The sequence below is a fragment of the Xiphophorus couchianus genome, chromosome 16, assembly GCF_001444195.1.
Source record: "Xiphophorus couchianus chromosome 16, X_couchianus-1.0, whole genome shotgun sequence".
In the NCBI taxonomy this organism is placed as follows: domain Eukaryota; kingdom Metazoa; phylum Chordata; class Actinopteri; order Cyprinodontiformes; family Poeciliidae; genus Xiphophorus; species Xiphophorus couchianus.
The window spans coordinates 14,589,875-14,615,267 of NC_040243.1; the positions used below are offsets into that span (position 1 = coordinate 14,589,875).

General features: G+C 41.5%; 1 long non-coding RNA gene across 1 annotated transcript in view; it reads left to right on the forward strand.

The window, feature by feature from the left end:
* The first annotated feature begins 4,881 nt into the window (after positions 1-4,881).
* Positions 4,882-25,393, forward strand: part of LOC114159824 (uncharacterized) — a 37,044-nt gene continuing 16,532 nt past the window's right edge. The window contains exons 1-2 of the long non-coding RNA XR_003598665.1: positions 4,882-5,217; positions 8,076-8,202. This is a non-coding gene — a long non-coding RNA (uncharacterized LOC114159824). The remainder of the gene's footprint in view (positions 5,218-8,075; positions 8,203-25,393) is intronic.

Below are 25,393 nucleotides of genomic sequence, written 5' to 3' on the forward strand. Positions count from 1 at the left end.
GGGAAAGAGAATGCTGACCTACTGCACAGCTGCAGGGTGGGGCAGATCAGCAAGAGTGGAGGAAAGAGAATCAAAATACACAGCAGATAGGTCTGTGAGATATATATATATATATATATCCATCCATCCATCCATCTTCTTCCGCTTATCCGAGGTCGGGTCGCGGGGGTAGCAGCTTCAGAAGGGAGGCCCAGACTTCCCTCTCCCCAGCCACTTCTTCCAGCTCCTCCGGGGGAATCCCGAGGCGTTCCCAGGCCAGCCGAGAGACATAGTCCCTCCAGCGTGTCCTGGGTCTTCCCCGGGGCCTCCTCCCGGTGGGACGTGCCCGGAACACCTCACCAGGGAGGCGTCCAGGAGGCATCCTGACCAGATGCCCAAGCCACCTCAACTGGCTCCTCTCGATGTGAAGGAGCAGCGGCTCTACTCTGAGTCCCTCCCGGATGACTGAGCTTCTCACCCTATCTCTAAGGGAGAGCCCAGCCACCCTACGGAGAAAACCCATTTCGGCCGCTTGTATCCGCGATCTCGTTCTTTCGGTCATGACCCAAAGCTCATGACCATAGATGAGGGTGGGAACGTAGATCGACCGGTAAATCGAGAGCTTCGCTTTTTGGCTCAGCTCTCTCTTCACCACGACGGACCGGTACAGCGCCCGCTTGACAGTAGACGCTGCGCCAATCCGCCTGTCGATCTCCCGCTCCCTTCTTCCCCCATTCGTGAACAAGATCCCGAGATACTTAAACTCCTCCACTTGGGGCAGGACACCCCCCCTGACCCGGAGAAGGCACTCTACCCTTTTCCGGCTCAAGACCATGGCCTCGGATTTGGAGGCACTGATCCCCATCCCGGCCGCTTCACACTCGGCTGCGAACCGATCCAGCGAGAGCTGCAGATCACGATCTGATGAAGCCAAAAGGACCACATCGTCTGCGAAAAGCAGAGATGAGATCCTGAGGCCACCAAATCGGATCCCCTCAACACCTTGGCTGCGCCTAGAAATTCTGTCCATGAAAGTGATGAACAGAATCGGTGACAAAGGGCAGCCCTGGCGGAGTCCAACTCTCACCGGAAACGAGCCCGACTTACTGCCGGCAATGCGGACCAGACTCTGACACCGGTCATACAGGGACCTGACAGCCCGTATCAAAGGGCCCGGTACCCCATACTCCCGGAGAACCCCCCACAGGGCTCCCCGAGGGACACGGTCGAACGCCTTCTCCAAGTCCACAAAACACATGTAGACTGGTTGGGCGAACTCCCATGCACCCTCCAGGACCCTGCTGAGGGTGTAGAGCTGGTCCAGTGTTCCACGACCAGGACGAAAACCACACTGCTCTTTCTGAATCCGAGGTTCGACTATCCGACGGACCCTCCTCTCCAGGACCCCTGAATAGACCTTGCCAGGGAGGCTTAAGAGTGTGACCCCTCTATAATTGGAGCACACCCTCCGGTCCCCCTTTTTGAACAGGGGAACCACCACCCCAGTCTGCCAATCCAGGGGAACTGCCCCCGATGTCCATGCGATATTGCAGAGTCGCGTCAACCAACACAACCCTACAACATCCAGAGCCTTAAGGAACTCCGGGCGGATCTCATCCACCCCCGGGGCCTTGCCACCGAGGAGCTTTTTAACCACCTCGGCGACCTCGCCCCCAGAGATTGGAGAGCCCAACCCAGAGTCCCCAGGCTCCGCTTCCTCAGTGGAAGGCATGTTGGTGGGATTGAGGAGGTCTTCGAAGTACTCTGCCCACCGGCCCACAACGTCCCGAGTAGAGGTCAGCAGCACACCATCCCCACTATAAACAGTGTTGGTGCTGCACCGCTTCCCCCCCCTGAGACGCCGGATGGTGGACCAGAATCGCCTCGAAGCCGTGCGGAAGTCTTTCTCCATGGCCTCTCCAAACTCCTCCCACACCCGAGTTTTTGCCTCAGCAACCGCCCGAGCCGCATGCCGCTTCGCCCGCCGGTACCCATCAGCTGCTTCCGGAGTCCCACAGGCCAAAAAGGCTCGATAGGACTCCTTCTTCAGCCTGACGGCATCCCTCACCGAAGGTGTCCACCAACGGGTTCGAGGGTTGCCGCCGCGACAGGCACCGACAACCTTGCGGCCACAGCTCCGATCGGCCGCCTCGACAATGGAGGCACGGAACACGGTCCACTCAGACTCCATGTCCCCCACCTCCCCCGGGACGTGTTCGAAGTTTTGCCGGAGATGGGAGTTAAAGCTCCGTCTCACAGGGGATTCCGCCAGACGTTCCCAGCAGACCCTCACAACACGTTTGGGCCTGCCAGGTCTGACCGGCTTTCGCCCCCGCCACCGGAGCCAACTCACCACCAGGTAGTGGTCAGTGGACAGCTCCGCACCTCTCTTCACCCGAGTGTCCAAGACATACGGCCGCAGATCCGATGAAACGATGACAAAGTCGATCATCGAACTGCGGCCTAGGGTGTCCTGGTGCCAAGTGCACATATGGACACCCTTATGCTTGAACATGGTGTTCGTTATGGACAATCCATGGCGAGCACAGAAGTCCAGCAACAGAACACCGCTCGAGTTCAGGTCGGGTGGGCCGTTCCTCCCAACCACGCCCCTCCAGGTCTCACTGTCGTTGCCCACGTGAGCGTTGAAGTCCCCCAGCAGAACAAGGGAGTCCCCAGGAGGAGCACTCTCCAGTACCCCCTCTAAGGACTCCAAAAAGGGTGGGTAATCTGAACTGTCGTTCGGCCCGTAAGCACAAACGACAGTCAGAACCCGTCCCCCCACCCGTAGGCGGAGGGATCCTACCCTCTCGTTCACCGGGGTAAACCCCAACGTACAGGCGCCGAGATGGGGAGCAACAAGTATGCCCACTCCTGCCCGACGTCTCTCTCCCTGGGCAACTCCAGAGTGGAAGTATGTCCAGCCCCTCTCAAGGAGACTGGTTCCAGAACCAGAGCCATGCGTCGAGGTGAGACCGACTATTTCTAGCCGGAACCTCTCGACCTCACGCACTAGCTCCGGCTCCTTCCCCACCAGAGAGGTGACATTCCACGTCCCAAGAGCCAGTTTCTGCAACCGAGGATCGGACCGCCAGGGTCCCCTCCCTTGGCCGCCACCCATCACACAGTGCACCCGACCCCTTTGGCCCCTCCCACGGGTGGTGGGCCCATGGGAGGGGGGGCCCATGTTTCCTCTTCGGGCTGAGCCCGGCCGGGCTCCATGGGTAAAAGCCCGGCCACCAGACGCTCGCCATCGTGCCCCCCCTCCAGGCCTGGCTCCAGAGTGGGGCCCCGGTGACCCGCGTCCGGGCGAGGGAACACCAAGTCCAAGGTTTTCCTTCATCATTGGGGTCTTCGGGCTGCACTTTGTCTGGTCCCTCACCTAGGACCTGTCTGCCTTGGGTGACCCTACCAGGGGCATGAAGCCCCAGACAGCATAGCTCCTAGGATCATTGGGGCACTCAAACCCCTCCACCACGATAAGGTGGCAGCCCATGGAGGAGTATATATATATATATATATATATATATATATATATATATATATATATATATATGCATATCTGCAGATCAATATAAGACATAACCTCTGTTGTTACTGCTATTATCAATGTTATTACTATTTAATGAAGTTGTCAAATATTACTGTATTGTAGTATATTCATTTAGAAATAATTTTCTAACAAGTTAAAAATGATGCTTGCTTATATGGGCATGCAATTATGAATACACTTTACTAGTTATAGACATGATATAGAAAATAATAATAATACTATAATAATACTGTTAAAACGAAGTTAACATAAAAAGTAATTTATCGGATGATGATACAAATGTAAGACGGGTTAAAAATAAGTTTGTACGTCTACCCACTCCTTTGAATGTGTAAATGTACACTGCTCAAAAAAAATAAAGGGAACACTTAAACAGGTGTTTAACACTTAAAGTGTTCCCTTTATTTTTTTGAGCAGTATATATTGAACTTTACTCCCGTTCTTCTTTTGTTTTAAATCTATTTTACTTGTATATAACTTTGTTTATTCTTTAATTACACTACGTTCATTAAAGCCAAACCAAAACCATCCAATATTCATAATACCAACCCAGGAACTTTTCATCTAATCTGTGCTTTTCTGCACAGAAGAATTGACAAAAACTTAAACATGCACAAAACTGGTAGAATCATTTATCTCAAAAGACCTAAAGCAGTGAAAAAGACACATGGTGTTAGTACAAATACACCCCACACATTTCAGATTTGTCTTTGTGAAACAAAGCCAATAATCATGTTAATATGTGTATTTATTAATGTGGTTCATGTTCAGTCAGGTTAACAGTCACCTTTGTGGTGACCTAGGTTTTGCCTTTCATGCTGCATAACCTGCAAAGTATAAGGTGAGTCACTTTCTTCAATGTTGTGAGAATAGCAGTAGCCTCTTTATGCTACACAACTTTATTGACTATATGTCACATAATACAGTTTTGTTTTGAAACGACAGTGTTTTGATTTGTTCTCATTCATGTCTCATAGTGAACTAAACTAAAAACGTGCTAGAGTAGGAGATTATGTCTCAACATGTCTAAGGCTTTATGAGCTATTTGTATAATTAACCTCAACAAAAGTTTCTCGGTGAAGAAAAATGGTTCTTATTTTACTTGACTGAAATTATTAAAATAGCAATACAAATGATGAATGTGTCTACGTTTCCGTCTGAGCTTTACCTCAAATGCTGATAGGTTTACCTCATTGCATCGTTGGTTTTTTTTTTGTCTCCTTATTCCCCGCCCTTTGTTGACCTGTTTTGTTCCCATAGTGACTCCCGCGTCGGCCTCCTATTGGTCACCCCGCAGAGGTAGCGGCAGGTGAGGGAGCGCGAGTGCGTGGGTGTGACAGGCACAGGATTTACGGAGCTGGGTGGGGCCGGAGGGCTGCCGCGGAAAGATAAACACTGTAATATAGAAGTGGGTGGGGGTGAACAATGGAGCAATAAACCTATAGAAGGCTGTGATAAATGGAGAGAGAAGTGGGCTCAAAAGAGGAGGAGGGCGCCGCGGTGAGACAGCGAGAAGGGGAGGAGGCTCTCCACCGCGGCTCCGCTACTCTCGCTGCTTTCTCAGAAACAGGAACTTGCCCGTTGAACCGTCGTCCCTGTACGTCAGAGGCTCGATGACGGACCCGTGTATCTGTTGCTGTGGCAACTCGGCAACGATAAACATCCGGATGACATCTCTAAGGACGGTAAAACAAACCTGTAACAGTTTAAAGACCTACATAAGTCCGTTGTCATGTGCGGTTGCGTATGTGATGAAAAGTTCCCGCAAAAATCTAGAGATGGTTGAGGTTAAGCCCTTTCTAGGACAGCACGTCATATTATTACAGCTTACGTTTACTTAATAATGTTGCCTGTTGCTAATAAGAAGTCATTACTACGAAAAGATGATTAGTTAGTTTTTGTTTTATTTTGCTAAATTTTTAAGCAATATTTCTGAGTGCAATCTATCTATCTATCTATCTATCTATCTATCTATCTATCTATCTATCTATCTATCTATCTATCTATTGCCTAGAAAATATATGCAATCCAATGAGGCTAATTAGTCAGAAGAAGGTCAAATTTCATTAAATTAAAATAGTCCATCTGACTGTATTAATATATACAGTACAGACCAAAAGTTTGGACACACCTTCTAATTCAATGGGTTTTCTTTATTTTCATGACTAGTTATAAGGCAAGAAATCCCACTTATTAACCTGACAGGGCTCACCTATGAAGTGGAAACCATTTCAGGTGACTACCTCTTGAAGCTCATCAAGAAAATGCAGAGTGTGTGCAAAGCAGTAATCACAGCAAAAGGTTGCTACTTTGAAGAAACTAGAATATAAGGGGTATTTTCAGTTGTTTTACACTTTTTTGTTTAGTGCATATTTCCACATGTGTTATTCATAGTTTTGATGCCTTCAGTGTGAATCTACAATGTCAATAGTCATGAAAATAAAGGAAACTCATTGAATTAAAAGATGTGTCCAAACTTTTGGTCTGTACTGTATATATATATATATATAAATAATCACGGATTTATATGTACACTTCTTGAACCTTTACCTGCCTACTAACCTATCTTTAGCATAGCATTAATATATGAATAAGAAAGTCAAAGAATTATGCTGAATGACTTCTTTATCTTAAACCAATTATTTGTTATAAAAACAAGAATACGCCACTTATGAAATCATTTCCTTATTTGTATAATTCTGGTGCATTTTTATTTTAAATATGTTTTATTGTAAATGAAACATATTTCATTTACAATATTTATTTTCATTTACAAAAATTTGCCACACTACAACTTTGTAGTGTGGCAAATTTTTATTGGCAAAATTATACATTTCACCTAGTTCATTTTTCCTAAATAACCGTAACTTTAGATATCATGGATTCAGTTGAATTAATAATCATAAATTATACACATTTAAGATGTGCATAAAGTTTTATTTAATCCAACGTAAGGTAAAGAAGCTATTCTTTTATTTTAGTCTACACAGTTCTACAAATGCACTTCTTAAATACTGTTAAAAAAAAAACATTACTAGAAGAGTGCTTTAAAAATAGGGCTCAAATTTTAAAACCCCCCAACACAGTAATAGTTTTCTTTTCTCTTGTTTTGACTGCGTTTGTCTTTCCTTGTTCCATCAGATGTTTCAAATTGACTACCATTATTTTTAATGCCTGATAACCTTTTCTTCTTTTATTAATTCCAATCTGCTTCATCATTACATTACTTTGTCACTGCTATTTTTTTGATGCTCTTACTTTGAAATCCGCGTCTGTATTTGAGTCATGCACAAGGGGTTTTTACTAAACATAAGGCGGTACCGGAGCACAATATTTGAGCCACATTTTGTTTGTTTTGGTCTTGTCTTTGGCCTTGATGGGCTGGATTTAGAATGTTTTTTTTGTTTTTTTTCCAAGACCAGGAAAGACAACAGCTGCAACAACGTTTTTTTCAAACTGCATCTGGGTTTAAAGCTACTGACTTAATTCAAATGGAACCAATAAAATATTTTACTTAGGACATTTTATTGCTGCCACCTGCATGTCTAGAAGTTGAGAAATCAAGCCAAAACAAACATTTTCCAGTACAAATACATAGAATTACATGGATTATTGTTAAGAAAGTTAGATTATTGTGCTCTTCAGAGATGTCTGGTTTGTCTGATTTGCTGGGCAAGTGGCATATAGTTTATTCTTCTCAACACATTTGTACTGATTTCATGATCTTCAGTATAACTGGTTTTGTAATATGTGATCATACCTACACATAATTTTTTTCTGCTTTACCCCATGATATTTTTCTCGCAAGCAGCCAGCTTTTGTTGTAATGATGGATCTTCAGACATTTTGTTATTTAACGGCTGCAGTTTTTTTTTTTTTTTAAAGATTTGACCAGGAGATTTGACTGTGCCACAGAAGACATAACCTTGGGCACGTGTGCAAGTAAAACAGGCCTAGCAATGCCCACTGTCTTCACTGATCTGAAAGAAGGTGTGCGAGATTGTGCAGATCTCCCAGAAAGTGAAAGGTTAATAGTGTGCAACGACCTCTTTAGGATTTAGACAGTGTTTTTTGTTTTTTAAATGCCACCCAACATTCACCAGGTGCAGCTTTTAACCACAGACTGCCAGGTGTCTGCAGCATGTTTTGATTTTCTCTGGCTGACCTCATAAAAGAAGTCAGAGACATGATGGAGGGAAATGGTGAATAATGCATTGGTTAGATTTATCATGAAGTGAGTTAGAGAATAACAAGAAGAGAAGACACACAGTGATGACTCAAGTAAATGTAATTTTAATCAACTTTAATATTTATGAAGGGACATTTATTCAATACAGAAAACAAAAAACATTTATTAAACATTTTGCACTTCTGATCATTTATTTACAGTCATTACACCAGTGACACACAAAATAGATACAGATTTATGTAAAACAGTTAGCAGTCATTAAATAAAATTTAAAGACTAAATCACAGCAACAGAGATGTGTTTCCACATGATAAGAGAAGATAATGCTTATGTGTGATTCTGTTTATGTTTAAGTGTGTGTGGAAATGAGAACAGTCCCCTGTTCCTGCTGAACTGAGCCAGCCGACGTCACACACTGATTATCAGCACAGCAGGCACAGGAGACCGACCCAGCGGGGGGTGAGGAGAAGCGACGATGGAGGTAATTTTTCACACACACAGACAGACACAATCCCACAGCATCAGACCAACAGGCAGTGATGCTCTTTTGAAAAAAAAAAGGAAAAAAAACCTAACAGGTGGAAGCGTAGGGAAAATGTGAACACAAACAGAGTCAAAGAAACACACACTTGCCCAAAGTGACTCAGTCAGCCCAGCGATAGAAATTATGACATAAGGTGACACTCAGCTCTCCCTACAGGGGCGGCAACAGATTTACTCTTAATGAGACAGCTGACATTTAGTAGACACAGACGCTCCGATGCTGCTCATTTTCAGCAAATTCAACAGATTACACCTATTTACTGGAAATTTATAGATTGTAAACTCTTTTTCTTCACTGACTTTCCCTCTCGTTTATGATATGTCATCTTCTGACAATACTGTACAGTGAGTCATCTGTGAACACATGCACTCCATCAAACACTAACTGTCAGCCCTGAACACATGGGGTTGATTTTGAAATAACGAGGTGTGAGACTGAGTTCGGAAAGTTATAGTCAATCTGAGAAAACCATTTCTTTGATGTCATAATATTTTTAAAGAAATCAGATTTAGAATCAGCTTTATTCGCCAAGTTTGTGCACACACACACGCCCCCAGTCCCCCATACACACACACATGCCCACCCCCGCACCCCCCCACACACACACAAAAGGAACTTGTCATTTTTCCCGCTATACTCTCAGTGAAGACATTTAAAACATAAATATATACAAGGCAAAATAAAAAATACATGTTTTTGTCTTTCTTGTAAATATGTTTATATACAGTTTTTATAAAAGATGAAAATATGGTTGTATTGATGCAATCTTTCTTCGTCATGGTTTAAATTTAGCTTAGAAACACTAATCAAATTTTAAGCATTTTCTTATATTTAAAGTCAAATAGTTTTGAATTTTTTACAGACAGAGAGTGAAAACAAAATAGGTTAAAGGGTTTTGACTGAGTTGGTAGTTGGAACATTATAAGCTGTTATCATCTTAACCGTGGTATTCTCTTGCTTTCTTTATTTCATATTAATCTAGATAATCCGAGAGGTTCTAAGACCAAAAGCAAACATCTAACACTTTAGGACAATTAAAAAAATAAATAAATAAAACCTGCATATCGGTTTACTGGCGCACTATTTTAAGAGTCCTTAATTGGTTGTGATGATTGCATTGGATATCTTGGTTATTTCCTATAAAATAGAAATCAAGATAAGAGGCTTTGTACCACTCAGGATCTCGGGAAGTATCGGATCTTTACTCTGACTGGAAACACTTTACATGTTCTGTTCTCACTATGTGTTTCACACAGGAAGACCACTGGTGGCACACCGCCCTGACTTTCGTTTCTCCTGTAAAAAAAAAAAAAAAATCCAATGCAGATGCGACTTAAATGAAAAGGTTCATAAAATAGTATTTGCATAAACTGCAACAATGTTTTTTTATTTTTTTTATTTTGTTGTTGATGGTAAAAGTCCAGTCTGGTCTTGACCGCTCTTGGGGTAGCTGTTAGCGTCATGAACAACTATTCTGTGTTTACTGCTATATGAAGACTCCAACAACAGTACACTAAGATATTTTCTGCTTTAAACCTCTTAACAAAACCTCACTGCAAAACTGAAAATCTTCACTTTTGTATTATATGTTAGGTGACTTTGCTTAGTGACGTGTGTAAATTCATCCATAAACTCCTAAGAAATATGTCATTGTTTTGCATCAATTATATAACTCTAATTAGGAAAATTGTCTTGTTTTTAAAGTGATGGCTGTAAAAGACAATGTTCTCACCTGACTTTGTTTACACCAACATGTAATAAAAGACACTTTCATAGCTTAAAGGTTATGTTAGCAGAGTCCCAATCTAGATCCTATTATTATTATTATTTTTCTGCTGCTGATTTCTGAGCTGTGGAAACAAATGCGCACCATAACACTTCATTAACAGATGTGAGTAACAATCGTAATGTTGCTTCTGAAACTTGGTTCCTCTGCTGATCACTGTACCTTCACTCAACCAGAAAGTTCCTTTGAGATCAGAAATCTCTTCCTACGATGAAGACCTGGCCGAGACGACAGCCACACAAATCAGAGCTATGTAAAACAAATAAATAATGCACAATGAGCTAAACAAAAGACACAGTGACCTCTGAAGAAACGCAATGAGAATCATCTTTCAGAACAATATTTTTTATCTTAAGTCGTAATACGTTGGCTCGACACGTTTCTGGTAAGCTGCTCCATAAAAGGAAACCTGTGAGTTGAATGTGGTTTTAATTATTGAGGAACAAGTTAGCAGTCTCTGACAATGAGATTAGAGTCTTTGAGGTTGGAAGCCAGCATAGCCATCATCAGATACTCAATCAGATTCAAGTCAGGACTTTGAGGCTGCTCCAAAATTTCTTCAGATCAAAAGAAACATGATGATAAAATGTAAATACTGAAGTGATTACCTTAACCCTAAATCTGCCAGGGATATGAATAATTTTAGACTGAGGTGTAAGTGTTTGATTTGGTGTGTGTTATTTAATATTTTATATTATATGTATGTTTGTGAAATGCACTTTGGTGCCTACCATCACGTGCTACATTTTATAGGATGTTTAGAAAAGTGGTAGCAGCCTCTTTACGTTAATGTAATAAAATATATATAATTTCACTCCTCAGCTTATTTTCTGGACCCAGGAAAGCTTTATGAAGCTGAAATTAAATATTTAAAAAAAGTTTAGAGAAATAAACTGCAAATTCTATTCTTTTAATAGATTATTTACAGGGACTGTGAAGCAAAACACATTCTCTCTTATAGCCAATTGATTTTGATGTTAGGTCAGTCATTTACCTGTAAATCATTGCACGAAGAAAGCAAAATTGATCAAGCTTGCCATAGTGCACCTTCAAATAAAAAAAATCAGCTAAAGGAGCCATACAACCTTGGGTTGGCTCTTTTTAGAGACGATAATCACTAAGAACTAAATGCACATATGGTTACTACAATCTACTAAAATTCACTGCTGGTGAAGTTCTGAACTAACTCATTTGTTTTTACTAGCTGCTTATTATGTTGTTGGCATTCTGTATCCAATCCAGTGGTGTTATTAGAAGTGTGATGCTCTTTTGTAGCACTTGTTGCCCCTCCCTGACCTTTACTCTCCCACCTGCAGGCTGCAGCCCTGTGGCGGCAGAACTTAACCACTGTGAACATGGCAGGAACTCACTGTTCACATGTGAGTTAAGTCCTGCAGCCGCACAGCGAAGCTTGAAAACCAGCATTTGCTGGTGACGGGCGTGTTTGTGTGTGAGCATGCAAATGAAAAGCATGGGTGTGTCCATGAATGAGGTAGTAATTTTAAGTGTCTGTGTGTGGAGAGGGGGGATGCGTTCGTGAGAAGGGTGCTGCTTTTCTTCGTGTCAGCCATTGGAAATCCCTGGCAATGTGATTCAGTCCTGTAGTCTCAAAAATCACTCTGCCAGGAATTCCCCTGGCCAGCAGAGACGTCTAGGTGAGTCGAAAAGGAGCTCATCAGAGCAGGCAAACATATGAATAATAAACACCAAAATAGAACTCCTGTGTCATTTATACCCTTGATGCATTGTCTCCCCTGTTACCCTCTCACGCAAGTCTTCTCTTTTATACGTCTCAGTGAAATATGAGGTTAGAAGACTGAACTATTCGTACGTGCTATGTATTCATACATGGCTCTCGTCAGGTTCCCTTGATCTCTTATAAAAATAACTTATCAATGACAGAATGGAGAGTTCGTTAAGAAGGAAGTGGCACGCCCTATAAAGACATCTTCCCTTTTCTGTTCATCCTCTTTTATCTAAAAATCCTTGGGTGGAAAACTATGACACAGGTTGAGTTTTCTCTGCTTTCGTGTTACCAAAACACAAGTTTCTAAAAGAACACAAGTTCAAAACATAAGGACTATGTTTTGTGATAGTCCTTTTAAAAAAGCACTCATCTCAAGAATACCAGTGTCATATCCCGAGTTCCCTAATTTGCCATCTTCTTGAGGTTATTTTTATTTTAGCCGCATTAATAATCCACCGTCTGCAAGCTGTGAGTCATTGGGACATGTTTGGGGAACTCCGGACTCTAAATAAGTTTCAAGCAGCCAGTCTGCTGGAGCACTGTTCCAAAAACACGGGAAGCTTTGGCCCCTGCAATCATCATCACTGATCTGTAACATTTTCAAAGAGAATAGTACACAACTTCCTCTAAAAATATAATCTACTGGCCAATGCTTTCCAGTACTGCAAGGGTAATGTTCCTTTGTTTTCAAGTTTGCAGTCAAATTTACGCATAAAATTAAGTCATTCTAGCTCACAACACTGATTTTCTGGGGAGTTTTTGCAATGCCTTAGAATGATTTATTATTTTCCTTTTATTTTTACAAGAAAAATACAAAAACCAATGCAGAAGGCCTGAGTATGACTAAGGAAGTATCATTGGTTGTATTCGATTCAGAAAATTAAATTGGATTTATCGCTCTGAGCATTTTACATACTTTCCATCCCGTGCCAAAGTAGCTCCACCTGGTCACAATAAAAAAACAACCAAGGTCACTTCAGGTCCCAGCACCCTTCAAAGGCTGCCTGCTAACTCCCCTTTAACTCCTCTCCATGATCAACCTAAAACCCTGCCATCCCTCCCTCCTTTCATCTAGCAGTCGCTCGACTTGCGCTGTTATTTTCTCTGCCTTTTCATCTTTTCCATCGGTTTTCCCCCCTCTCTTCTTGCTCCCCCATCGAACCCGCAGCCATTAATGTCTATGAGCTCATTCCTTCCCTTTCCCCCTGTAATGACGCCGTTATTGGGTTGACAAGCGCTGTCCAACACATCACCTCAAGCACTGGCTTGGAGAATCTCAACAGAGCTCACTTCTTTTTTCCTCCTGGGATACTGTTCTTCTGCCTCTTTTGTAATTGGATGTTTATTGTGGTTAGAAATAATCATACGGCACTGGCACGTGGGTTGCATAAATGTGTCAACGTGTTGCATCTTGATGTAGGTGTCGAGTAGGAAAACTTGCATCATCGAGAGATGATTTCCAACAGATGCACTCTAGTAAAGTCAAAGGTGTTTTTGCAGTTTTCATGAACTATTGCCTTGTTTATAGAATCTTTTACAGTTTAGGGTGTGTAGTTTACATTATGTGTGTGTTCTGCTCTCTATACACAGGATATATGGAGGTCCAAGTGCGGACGTGGCCGTTGGCCGTGTTCCCTTCAGCACAAGTCCAGATTTGACATTGCCGTTTACACAAGGCCGCTTGGTTAAGTGGAAAAGCCTCTGTTGAGACAGCTGGATCTCGACCTCTTGTTGTTTCAACACGTATCAACCCTCCCTTCTATGGCTCGCAGGCCGAATCTACCTCTTCGAGCACAATATGCTCACTATCAGCAAACAAACAGGATTATGTCAATGGGGCTGCTGGGCAAACATTGTATGTGCTTGAACTGGGATTTCAGTCTCATAAACGAGTAAAAGTGCAAATGCATACAAATCTGACATGGCCTTCACCGTAAAACGTAAAACACTTCTCGCTTAATAGCTAGATCTACTTGAAACATAAGCCACTGCAACGCACAAATTATCCTCGCCTCCATTTTCAAAATTCACCTAGGTCGATCACTGCTACCCCATTTTGTTGCAATTTTATCTCTTCACATTTCTATTTTCTATTCTTAAGCAAACCATCATAATAAACTCAAACAATTACGTATCATTTTATCGTTTTTCTGTGCAATTAAGTATCTCAGGACTCTCAGGAATAAATAATCATTGAAGTGCTCACATTTTACATATAATTTAATTTGCTCGTATATTGTTCTTTGGAAAACTTACTTTATACATTCTATTTCCATTTATTTTGCTCAGATGATTATTCTTGTCAATGTCTCGTGTGAAAAATGACAAATTTATAGATACTTTTGTTTGTATCTATAAAACAAAAGCTAAAAAGCAATAAATAACCTGGTAGATTTAATTTACTGGAGTCTTAAGACAACAATTCCTGGCATGGGAGTATGAATTGCACAGTGGTATGAAAAAGGAGAGGTTGCCAATACTAATTATTCCTGGCTACATACAGTGGATGGCTTTATTTTATACCCAAAAACAAAATCTACAAAAGTACATATTTATTGGTGAAGGGTCAAAATGATCGGCCCTCCGCTATACGTTTTGAATAAAGATTCAAATTAGGGTTTGAGCTGAGAACTTAATGCCAAAACTCCTTTTCTGAAGAGCGAATAAGCAATGTTTGCTTTTTATAACTGCTGTCAGATGCATTAAGCTTTTACATGCTCAACCTGTTCAGAATGACAAAAGCCAAGAAAATTACCAAAATGAGTCTTTACATCCTTCGGTTTGACAGTAAACCCTGAAGCAAGGCCTCCGCTCAAGATATTTTAAGATATTTTAACAACAAGACATTTGCAGTAAAAGTGCTTGGAAGCTGCCAGGCACATCCTTCAATCTTTGTACTTACACACCTTACTCAGCACCACACCCTAGCTCAATCATCAGACATTGGTATTGCGTGTGCATGTGGCCGAGGTTCTGATTTTGTTTCATGTTGCGTGTCAGGGTGTAATTACTTCAAAGGCCATGACATTCAACGACATTCGAACAAGGGATGTGGCTCCACAGCGGGCCTGATCTTTTGCAGTTTTCAGGAATCAAAGACAAACAATCACCGCCTGGCCTGGACTCAGTGGAAGAATGTACCATATGTGGGACATTAGTCGTTTTTTTTTTTTTTTTTCAAGAAAAGCTTTAAAATGTTGTTTCTGAGTGAAGAACCCAGCCCAAACTCATGGTCCACTCCCTGTAGCCCTGTGCTTGTAACCCTATCCTCAGCCTGGTTCGTAGCCAAACACCCTCACCACCACCAGCCCTGTACTTAGTGCACAGCTGCCCTGCTGCCACTGAACCGCACATGCACGAATGGCCGCAGAAACGGCACACATACACTTTTATTCCACTACGCCAATGTTTCCTGAGCCAGGGCCCAGCCATACATATTGCCGCCGGCACACCCACTCACCCACCCAACAACCTCACCAAAGCTTGACTGGATCTTCATTTTCTCCTCCATTATTGCTCTGACCTTCCATCCAAACATTCAGTCATTCATTTAGCGTTTTACTTAGAACTCCTCTTTTCCCCTTCTCTTCCCTGTTATCGCAAGCCACAATCAGGCACATGAAAAACAGAATAACCGTTACTAAATGCGCTTTATCTTCACACTTATCTCATCTGTCCTTGCTGCGTCAGCCTCATGTGAACTTCCTTCAGCTCTTTTTCGTTTCGTCCACAACCCAATTTAGTTTATGTCACTACCCCCAAGAGGGGAACCAGACAGGACGGCGGACAGGAAAACAGAGACAGACAACCCTGAAGTGCAGCTGAATGAAACCTTGTCAGCTACAGTAGTGGCTGGATTCCCTTCCTTTCATGGAGGTTTCAGAGCTCACACACTTACAAGCCCTCTGAACAATGAGAGGAATGTTTGAGGCAGCTCCGGCCCTGCTTCGGCACTGCCATGACGCCCCGTCTGCTGCTTTTTGAGAACTTTTTATGACCTCTGTTCGCACTCTGTGCTGCCAGTAAAAAACTCAGCCGAGAGATCGTACACGGACTTGACAAAAAAACAGGCACACAGGCAGATAAAGACAGACGGAAAGGGAAGGCAGACAAACAAACGGGTAGAAGCTAAACAATTAAGCAGTCAATCACTCAGATGGGTAGTGGACTCTTAAATCAACTGCAAACACAGGCAGCCATGCAGAAAGTCAGCCATCCTATTCAAAGGAAGTATTTACATCTGACCTTTGTAATGGAGCCGCTCCATAGAGTCAAACATAGAGTCAACAGGGCAATATTCCAGTGCTAATATCACAGTACATTCAAACAGCAGGAAGACTTTACACACGCTTTGTCCCAATCAACAGGCTGCAGAAGCTTCTGTAAAGTGTGTCCCTGTCAAAGACCAGTGGTTCAAGAGGGAAAAAAGTCAAAATTATATTCTTTCCAGAGTAATAAAGTCGTAAAACGGTAAAAATGAAAAAAAAAAACCCCAGAAAAAACCCACAAGAAATCCTCAAAGAGGCAGACATGATGCTGCACCCACCTGAAATAACAGTTTTTTATTCCTGCTCTCTGCCCCCAAGTTCATTTGTCTCCAACGTCACCCTGTAAAGTCGAACTTCACAAGTCTCGCGCCTGTCACTCTTTTTGTCTTCTTGTCGACCCGTTCCTCCTCTGGTTGCGCAGACAGGAGCGTGTGTGAATGCGAGTGTGTCTGGGAGCCAGACAGGGTGTGCAGAGTAACCGAGTGGGCGGTTCATATGAAGGGAATTCCTACCTCTCTTCACTCATGACGTCAGAGAAGGCACCCTCCCTTTCCCTCTCGTGCCTCTCCTCTCCAGTTGTTCTGTGTATGGCCCAGGCTGCTGCTGGAACACAGGAAAGGGGGCTGGGAATTAATTGGCGCACTGCTGCTAATAAATGAGGAGAGTCTGTTTGAGTCAACAGCGGACAGGAAGAGCGCAGGAATAAATGTGCATGGGACAGAAATACAGATGGATCCGCTGCCGTGTTTGGGGTGTTGGTTGAAAGTTGTAGCTTGGATACCGTTTTTATTGTTTGATTTGTATTGTTTTATTACTTAAAGTTATTGTTGAACACGTTTAAATACACTTAAAAGTGAGACAAATGAGCCCAAAAGAAAGGATTGCACAATGTTTAGAAAAATCTGTATAATATTGGTGAACATTGAAATTATCGTATAAGGACTGATGTAAATCTAAATTTTCCTCCATCATCACAATCACAACAATCTTCCCACATCATCACAATCCTCCAACCAGCATCTTAAACAATAAGATCTATATCAGTTAAGCAACAAAAACTGAAATGTCACCCGGTTGGTCAACTTGCCTGCATAGTTTTAAAGCATGACTTTTTAAAATATTATGGTCCTGTAAATATTGCATCCAAGCAGTCCTTTGTGAATGTGAAACTTATCCCATTGAAATGGCAATGATGATTTCAGTTTGATTAATTGTGCAGCTCTGCAGAAGTTGATATCAATAACAGTGACATGCAAAAATATTAATACCTCTCGAACTTTTTTTCTACAGCTGTTGCTCAGCTATAGAAAAGGATTATTATAAACAGCAATTTTCAAGAGCTGTCTAAGCTAGACAGTTCAGTATAATTTGGGAGCCAAACAGGGTGTGCTTTGACTGGGCCAATTTAATACAGATGTGCTTAAATCTAAAGTATTCCACTTTATGTTTGAGGTCAATGTCCAGTTGGATGGGAAACGTTTGCAGGCTCTAAAAAAAATATTTGTATTTCTGTGTTTAGCGCCATCTGTCTTTTTCTCAACTCAGACTCACTTCTCTGTGCCTGCGAAGAAGCATCCCCACAGCATGATGCTGCCACCACAGTGGGGATGGTGTATTTAGGGCAGTACTTCTCAACTAGTGAGGCGCGCCCCCTTGGGGGGCATGGAGAAGTGTCAGGGGGGACGCGAGAAGCAGGACTTTATAATTGTTTTTATTCATGCTTAACTGATGAACAGGCCTCCGGTCACTAGGTGACAGCAGTGTTCAAACTAATCAACAGGCTGAAAAAAACCAAAACAAACAAAAAACAGAGCGTAGGATACAAGCGCAGATGTTTTGAAATACCGACATAGAGGAAAGATGGAGAAGTTTGACAGTGAAAAAAAAAACGGCAGCAGAGGTCAGTAAAGCAAGTATGACAGAGTATTACGGCCAAGCTAAAAGATTTTTATTTTCAAATAGAAGAATACAGTCATAATACTACGAGAACCAAGTCGTATTAGCAGAATAGTTTAAATATTGGTAGAGTAAAGACGCAATATTGCCGGAAGAAAGTCGTTAAATTAAAAAGCTTCGATGAGTGATATGCAGCATGACCTGCTCAGCAAGTCTGGTTTTTTCTATTAAACAAAAAGTTGTTCAAACAATCGTTTCAAAGTCCCGGGACTGAAAATTAGCTTCTGATGTGCTAAAACATTTAGTACTTAGTCATTTGTTAAACCAATACCAACTATAACCTTACAAGATCAGTATTCCGCAATTTAGCGCAGTATGGTGAAAAGTCATAAAATTACGACTTTATTCTCGTCCAACTTTACTCGTATTTAAAACATAAATCAGAAACTCAGAGCCCGGCCCTTATACTCCATCATAAGCAAGTAACTGTTGCTCGCAAAAAAAGGCCAGGAAATAGACGAAACCTATCTTTTGATTGTTAATGCAAAATGTTATGCACTTTTCATCTCTTCTCATCTGACAAGATGAAATATAAGCAATATTGCTGCAAATTTTTCCACAGTAAATGTTAAAAAGTATATACCTTGTGGAAAACTAAATTGAAGAAGCTGACAGGTAATCAATGCTTACAATTCTAAAAAGTTTTACTGTAGTCTAAAAATGCACATCCCAGTGAATCACTTGCACTTTTTTAACTTCAAACTGAGTAGTCTTGATTAACTGTTACAGATTCACTTGTTAAACTGACTTTGGAAATTATTTTGAGACTTGGAACAATAAAACAGCGATTTTGTTTATGTCATACAATGCCGGAGCCAATAGTTTGTACAGATAAATTATTAAATATGAACAGATTCGCAACAGTATTTCAATTCTGTTGGTGGGGCATGGCAGAAAATTATTAAGAAACACTGATTTAGGATGATGTGCAGTGTTATATTTCCACAACACATAGTGTTTTGCATACATTCCAACATGTTTAATTCTGGTTTCACAAGAGTAGAGCAACATGTTTCCTGTTTTCCATATCAGATTTGTGGCAAACTTGTTTTATTTCAAGAAGAGATTTTGCTCTTGATAGTCTTATATAAATGCCAGATTTTAGAGAGCACAATTGTCCTGTTTACCGATTCTGTCACCTGAACTTTGGATTTTATTTGGGCATATTAAAGTACAATGTGCTGTACAGTGATTTGGTGAAATATTTAAAAACCTATGCCACAACATGTTTATTGGTGAATTAAATAAAATACCAAGAAAATACATTGTCATTTGTGTTTGTAACATTATATCACTATAAAGCAAACATGACAACCAAATGCTGATTGGTCAAATTAGGCCCACAGATATTATTTAGTGTCATAATTCTATTATTGTTAATAGAAAGATGAAGAAGTGTAGATTTTGTATTGTGCATTTTCTAGAGCAGTATCATTTATTTTTGTGTACCATTTAACAATTAAACTAGAGTAATGTAGCTACAGTATGTCTGCAGCAGTGATAATATTTCAAGTAGAATTTTCTTTTGGAGGGAAGAAATCTGAAATGAATGGCGGTAACCTAAGAAGCAGAAAGTGGCAGGGCATTTTTGTTTTATTTCGAGATTAGCAGAATAAATTCTGAGATCAATATTGAAGTTGGAGGTAAAACTGCATCGGATCTACAGTAGTTGCAGCTTTCAATTGTTATTAGGACTGTTCATGAGTCTGTGCAAGGTCTGATCAGCACCTGTCAATAACGATTAACACCCACCTCTTCCCACACACACACACACACACACACACACACACACACACACACACACACACACACACACACACCTACACACCCCCACACACAACACAACACCTATCTCCACAGGGGTACAGCAGCACAAGCTTCTGAGAGGGGCTATTAGACATTTTACAACTTCCCTTTCTTCCCCAAGAGCCTTGGGCCGTGTGAGAGAGAGGCAAAGTCCTTCGCTGGTGACCACGCCCCTGAGCAAGAGTGCTGGCGTCACACATTCCACACGCATGCTCGTCTCCAAGCAACGCATACACTCAAAGCTTAGTGAAACAGCCATACCAGTAAAACACATAACCGCGACACGTTGCTTATGCTCTGATGGGATAATGTTTTGTTTGTGGACTTGTGTTTCTAAGTTGTCCTCATCGAGGGGATTTACAGCTTTGCATAACAGTCAAAGTTTAGTGAGCGCTTTGACTTTTGATTGTTAGTCAGCAAAGAATACATGTCGAATGTGTAAACTTATGTTTGATATACAGTAGTGTTTTTTCTTCACTTGATCTCTTGGCTCTTTTAAAGTTTGTGCTGCATATATGGGCTTCTTGTTTATGCTAAATAAACTGTCTCTGTGTGACTCAGTTAAACATGGTAGTGCACAAATAAATATCATAATACACACATAAATAACGTGACTGTCACAAAATAAAAAAATAAAAAAAAACAAAACAAAAAACCCAAAAGACTCCAGAGATCAAAACCACGTTGCGTGCCGTGCACACTCTCTCCTCTTCCTCCGCCTCACAGACACGATAATTTGCACCGCCACACGCAAGCCCAATACTGTAATGACTGAGATGAAACAGATCTGAAACAGAGACGCTGCTCATCATGAGAATTGTCAAGACTGCTTTCAGTTCAGACCAATACCAGTTCTTTCAGTCTGGCTGAAATATGAGACAAAAAAAAAGCTAGTATGAAACTGTAATCAATGCCACATCTTCCAGCTTTTCCACCCATTGCTTTTTCTTCTACTTTTTTAGACCAAAGTCTAGTGCATAATGCTCTTTACTGCAGGGAAAGAGAAGTTTAAAAAAAACAAAACTGTTGAATGAGCGCACTTTGCCTCACTTTTCTTTCCCCTGAACTCTTGTATCTTTATGATAGTGATTACAATTATCAGCTTAGCGTGTTCTAGTTTGTAACACCATCTCTCTAAGTTTCCTGGAAGCTGTGCAACCGTAGTGAAGATTGTGGGTTATTTTGTCTAGTCATGTGGGAAGAAGTTCACTTTAATTCAAACTACTTCAAAGAAAACCGAAAGATACTCTCCATTGTACAGTCTGTGCTCATTTCTTCAGTGCTCTTCTGTGTACGTTCAATATTTACCGACATAAATCGTGTATTTGGGTTTGTACATATATCATGGTGTATTGTACAGAAGGGAATTGTTGCATCTCTGTTACTATGTGAGCAGTTTCTTTGAGGATATTCAACAAACTTGACGCTTTAAAGAGTGAGTCACACACCAAATAACTCTATTCTGGGCTACAGGTCTGTGAGATATAACATATCAACTTTTATCTGGTTGTTATGGTGATGCAGTTTCAATTATGCAACAAAGACAGAGAAAGATATTCTTTTGGCGGTAAGAAAGTGCTGCTAGATGTGTCAGCTGATCCAAAAGGTACTAGGCTTTCTTATTATATCAGGCTCACAGACAATGGGGCTCTTCTTATGAACATCAACATCTTCTTATGCACATAGAGATCAGTTTTGACAAAAAAAATTGACTTTTTATGTAAATTTGATTAAAAACTTGAATGTAAAATTGCAGTCAAATCCTTCTTTGACGAGCTTTGTGCTTGCTCCTTTTCTTATTTCTTAGAGACTTTGAGGTTTGAAACCGTCCTGCAAATCACCCTGATCTTTATCTCCTGCCATAGACTTTCTATTAGATTCATATCAGATTCATGTTAGGCTGGGCACCTACAAAATGTGAATATTACTTAAAGTCAGGAGTGTTCACTCCCACTGGAAATCTTAATGTCTCCTACTCGGCAACCTCTACCTCTGTCTTTTAGTTTGCTCCACCATCTCCATAAATCATTTCTGATCTCACTACCATCGTATAGCCCTTCCATTTCCAACTTTTCAGCTAAGAGTTTGACACCCCGATGTAATCCCAACTCCACCTTAAACAAACTGTCGCTCCTACCACACACCTTACGGCTGTCTCACCGCCCCTGTACAAGACGGCACCGCCTGCTCCACCCTCGAGTAACTTTCTACTACATCCGACTTACTCACAGAGCGCCACGGTTCGCTCTACGCAACCTGTTTGTCTTGATTCACAAAGACGCAATAAAACTACATCAATATTCTAAAAGCAATTGCTCCCTCCTGGCATTAACCCACATTCTATCTGCATAGATAGTTACCTCTCTTCTTAAAGGTTAACAACTCTTTTGTTACTGCACACACTTGTTTTTTAAATAGATATTTGCATTGTAAAATGTGTTTCATTAGCAAAGCAGCCACAACAGAATCCAGCTGGGTCATTTCTGCATGACTTTTCTACAGCGTACCAAAGCGTTCAAATGCATTTTCATGAAATGTATTGCTCTGACATCCAGTGGTCACAGCTAATGATTCATACATATCTTTGTAACTCCCTTATCATTATCAAAGTAGCAGTGGCTCACTGAAAAGCTGTGAGTAAATACCTGTAAAAGCAGCAATTTTAGCAGCTTCATTTAATTGTTTTTGTGTTCATGAATCAAGGAGTTGCTTTTTGGAAAAAAACTCCAATTTTGGCTTAAAGGAGCTTGTGCTCCTTTAAGCTCTTAAAGGAGCTTGTGCTCCTTTAAGACATTATCTTATTTCTTGTGTGCGTGGTAAGTTTGCGTGTTTATATCTAGGTTGGGGGATTTCCAGTCGTTTTCATATGGTAGCTACAGGTGGCAGACACAGAAATCTCTTAGCTGTATGGCTGTCCTAATCCACCTGTCATTTCTTCATCCCTTTCATCATCCTCTTCTCCACCCTGCATTTAAAGCCTTAGGTTTTTTCCACCCATTTCTTTCTTTCTTTTCCTTTTTCCTTTAACCCCTCCACCCTGATGCAGTCCCGGGACATTTTAGGTCATAACATTTCTATTCTTCATCCATGCCGGATTGTTTTACAGGAAACCAATCAAGAAGTGGGTCATTATGTTCAAGAAAAGACCAACTCAGCGTTGTCCAACTTAAAACGAGCCAGTGAAGAGGCTCCAAATGAATCCACTTGACTGAATGGTCTTTCCTTATTTTTCTCTCTGTCTGTCTCTCTCTTGCTACTCCTCCTCCCTTACCTCTCTGGTATTATGTGTAGGCAGTTGCCGTGGTGACAGGACACACAAACAGTGTGGCGGTAGACAGGAAGTGCTGTGGAACCACAATGGCGTCACTGCGGCTCTGCACTCGCTCTCCACTCGCTCGCCTCTTATCCCCAGCCTGCTTGCATGCTATTATCCTTAGCAAGCTGAATGAAGACCACATTGCTGTCTCTTTTTCTCCTTTTTCTCAATATTATTAGCATTGCTTTTTCAGCTGTCCCTCACTCTCTTTTTCAGCTTTGCACCACATTAGTGGCGCTGGTGTTTGGAAAATTGCTGTCTGATCTGCGGTGTCTGGAATGTTGGGTGTTAAGTCGATGAGCTGAAAAGCTGTCGAACTGTTTTTGAGCTTTTGCTCTTCTTTGACGCTGGGACAGGAATGCACATAAACATACTGTTGTGTTGTGGGATTTTACAACAACCTTTACAACACATCCACAGTTCTTAAAAGAACGTCAGGGTGGTGGATTTGTAGCTTTGTTCATGATGAAGTGAGTCAAAAAGGGTCTATGTCAGAGACGGACAGAGCTGGGAATAAACGGGAATGTGTGTGGTCCTGTTGCAGACTCTTACATCAGACTGGCATTTGTGTACAGTGCACATCTCTCCTGCTCTCCCTCTGTCTTTTTACAAATCCCATCCCTAAATATACTCCTCTGGAAAAACCCCTCGAGAAGATACCGCCCTCTTCCACGCAACATGCTAAAAATACCCACCAAGACCACCTTTCCAGCCCCCTTCTTGGTGTGGTTTTCTGTCAGTCCAGACTCCTGTCGTTTTGATTGCTGACCCTCTCATTTGTTCCTTTCTAGCACTCAACACCAGTTCATTATCTCACACTATCCCAAACTGTCTTGTGTGTTTAGCCTCCGCTTTGAACTCCCCCCATCTGGCCTCGATCTGTCTGATAGAGGTGCCCCCTGCTGTCCCCAGAGGCTTCTTGCTCTTTCTGCTGACATAAACAACTACTCATCCGTACCACCCATGCATCCATCCAGGCAGCAGAGCAAACTTCCAGCTAAACCAGTCCGTTGACCTTCAGGCCAGCCAGATGTTAAAACAGGGTCTGTCTGGGGGAGAAACCTGGTGAACAGATGGGTTTCCAGAAAACAAAAACAGAAAATCGGAGGATCTTCTTCATGTCGAGACACTGAAATGTTCACATTCAGATGAAAAGGATGACGTTACAGTTGTCCGTAAAGGTATGAAAACCAATTATTTCCGGAGTATAATGACACAATTCATCCAGAAATATGACAAAAACAATATATGTATGGATACCTACCAGTCTAACATTAGTGTGGAACATTTTCCCGATTCCTCAGTTTTAGATTTGAGTTGTTTGAATGGTTAAGTGCCACTGTTTCACTCCACAGCATAAATATTTTTGATTCAGTCCAGGACTTTATATTTCTTAATTCTCAGCATGTTCTTGGTGGATTCACTGGTTAGATTTAGACCATTGTCAAGTTTTAACAGATGGTCATGGTGGATTATTTCAGTCATGGTGAGTTTCTACAGCCTGATGCAGCAAAGCAGCACTGGACCATGACACCTCCACCTCCATCATGGCTGACATGAGGTTATTTTCCTGGAATGTGGTATTTAGCTTATTACACAAAAATTAAAAATCATAGTTCTGGTATATTGTTAAAATATTGTCATTTTTATCCCTAGTGTCCCAACTTTAGTGGAAAAAAAATCCTCTTATGAAGAAAATAGTTTTCACTAATATAATCTTGACACAAATGAGGTGTCGATTGATTTAAGAGAGTATAAACTAGAGATTAAAGATTTCAATTTCAAGTCATAAATTACTGCTTAGATTTACATAACTGGAATAACCCTGAACCCCCCCCCCCCCCTTTTTTTTTTTTATCAGTTAAGCATCTTAATTATAGAAGTCTACCACTGAATAACTCATCTGCCTGTTTAATGTGCTGCTTAGCGGGTGATGGCCACCCTAAGCAAATTTTCACAGCAAATATGTCATGCAATCTCTTTAAGCAGTAAAAATAAAAATAAATCTTAATCAGTACATTTACTGATGTTAAAATGTGGTTCGACAGAAGCTGAGTTTAACCAAATGGGCTAAGAATCTATGGGTCAAGGTCATGTTTTTTTGTTTGGGCTAAATCAAGTTGATAACTGAACCACCTTAAACACCAATAAAAAGACATTCATAGATATCCATCGTTTGGAGGAATCATTATCCAGGATTCTCAGGAGTCTGATTCTGATCCTACGCTCTGCCAGTACTAAGGACTCGT